The following is a 2,470-nucleotide window of genomic DNA, read 5'->3' as shown; positions in this document are numbered from 1 at the left end:
TGTACCCAGAGGTACCTCGGAAGGAAGGCCTAGTGACTGTACCCAGAGTTACCTCGAAACAAATGCTTGGTGACGGTACTTGGAAGTACCTGGGAAGGAAGGCCTGGTGACAGTACTCCGAGGTACCGTAGAAGGAAGGCCCGGTGACTGTACCCAGAGGTATCTCAGAAGCAAGACCTGGTGACTCTACACAGAGGTACCTCAGAAGGAAGGCCGGGTGACTGTACACAGAGGCACCACGGAAGGAAGGCCTGGTGACTCTACCCAGAGGTACCTTGGAAGAAAGGCCTGGTGACTACCCAGACGTACCTCCGAATAAAGGCCTGGTGACTGTACTCAGAGGTACCCCAGAAGAAAAACCTCGTGACTGTACCCAGTGGTACCTCAGAAGGAAGGCATGATGACTGTACCCAGAGGTACCTCGGAAGGAAGGCCTGGTCACTGTACCCAGAGCTAACTCTGAAGGAATGCCTGGTGACTGTACCCAGAGGTACCTCGTGAGAAAGGCCTGGTGACTGTACCCAGAGGTACCTCAGAAGAAAGGCCTAGAGACTGTTCCCAGAGGGACCTCAGAAAGAAGGCCGTGTGACTGTACCCAGAGATACCTCTGAAGGAAAGCCTGTTGACTCTACCCATAGGTACCTCAGAAGGAAAACCTGGTGACTGTACCCGCAGGTACGTCGTAAGAAAGGTCTGGTGAGGGTACACAGACTTACCTCGGAAACAAGGGCTGGTGACTGTATCCAAAGGTACCTCAGAGGGAAGGTCTGGTGACTGTACCCAGAGGTAGATCGGAAGAAAAGCCTGGTGACTGTACCTAGAGGGACCTCAGAAATAATCCCGGGTGACTGTACCCAGAGGTACCTCAGAAGGAAGGGCGGTGACTGTACCCAGAGGTACCTCCTAAGAAAGGCCTGGTGACTGTACCCAGAGAGACCTCAGAAATAAGCCCGGGTGCTGTACCCAGAGGTACCTCAGAAGGAAGGCCGTTGACTGTACCCAGAGGGACCTCGGAAGAAAGGCCTGCTGACTGTACCCAGAGGGACCTCAGAAATAAGCCCGGGTGCTGTACCCAGAGGTACCTCAGAAGGAAGGCCGTTGACTGTACCCAGAGGGACCTCAGAAGAAAGGCCTGGTGACTGTACCCAGAGGGAACTGAGAAAGAAGGCAGAGTGACTGTACCCAGAGGGACCTCAGAAGGAAGGCCTTTGACTGTACCCAGAGGTACCCCTGAAGGAACGCCTGGTGATTGTACCCATAGGTACCTCAGAAGGAACGACTGGAGACTGTAACCAGAGGTACCTCGTAAGAACGGCCTGGTGAGTGTACCCAGAGGTACCTCGGAAACTAGTCCTGATGACTGTACCCACAGGTACTTCGGAAGGAAGGCCTGGAGACTGTACCCAGAGGTACCTGAGAAAGAAGGCCTTTGAGTGTACCCAGAGGTACCTCTGAACGAACGCCTGGTGACTGTACCCAAAGGTATCTCAGAAGGAAAGCCTGGTGACTGTACGCAGAGGTACCTCAGAAGGATGGCCTGGTGAGTCTACCCAGAGGTACCTTAGAAGGAAGGCGTGGTGACTCTACCCGGAGGTACCTCGGAAACAAAGCCTGATGACTGTACTCAGAGGTACCTCGGAAGGAAGGCCTGGGGACTATACCCAGAGGTACATCGGAAGGAAGGCCTGGTGACCATTCCCAGAGGTACCTCGGAAGGAAGGCCTGGTGTCCGTACCCAGACGTACCTTGGAAGAAAGGCCTGGTGACTGTACCCAGAAGTACCTCGGAAGGAAGGCCTGGTAACTATACCCAGACGTATCTCTGAAGAAAGGCCTGGTGACTGTATTAAGAGTGGCCACGGAAGGAAGGCCTGGTTACTGTACCCAGAGGTACCTGAGAAGGAAGGCCTGGTGGGTGTACCCACAGGAACCTCAGATGGAAGGCCTGGTGACTGTACCCAGCGGTACCTCAGAATGAAAACCTGGTGATTGTACCCAGAGTTCCCTCTTAAGAAATGCCTGGTGACTGTACCCAGAGATACCTCGGAAGGAAGAGCTGGTGACTGTACCGGGCGATATTTCAGAAGAAAGACCTGGTGACTGTACCAAGAAGCACCTCAGAAGAAAGGCATGGTGACTATACCCAGAGGTACTTCGGAAGAAATGCCTGATTACACTACCCAGAGGTACCTCGGAAAGAAGCCCTGCTGACTGTACCCAGAGGTACCTGGAAAGGAAGTCCTGGTGACTGTACTCAGAGGTACCTCAGAAGAAATACCTCGTGACTGTACCCAGAGGTACCTGAGAAGGAAGGCCTGGTGACTGTACCCAGAGGTAGATCGGAAGAAAAGCCTGGTGACTGTACCTAGAGGGACCTCAGAAATAATCCCGGGTGACTGTACCCAGAGTTACCTCCTAAGAAAGGCCTGGTGACTGTACCCAAAGGGACCTCGGAAGAAAGGCCTGGTGAC

Source organism: Loxodonta africana, unplaced genomic scaffold (genome assembly GCF_030014295.1).
Source record: "Loxodonta africana isolate mLoxAfr1 unplaced genomic scaffold, mLoxAfr1.hap2 scaffold_51, whole genome shotgun sequence".
Lineage (NCBI taxonomy): Eukaryota > Metazoa > Chordata > Mammalia > Proboscidea > Elephantidae > Loxodonta > Loxodonta africana.
Note: the sequence above shows the minus strand (reverse complement) of the source record.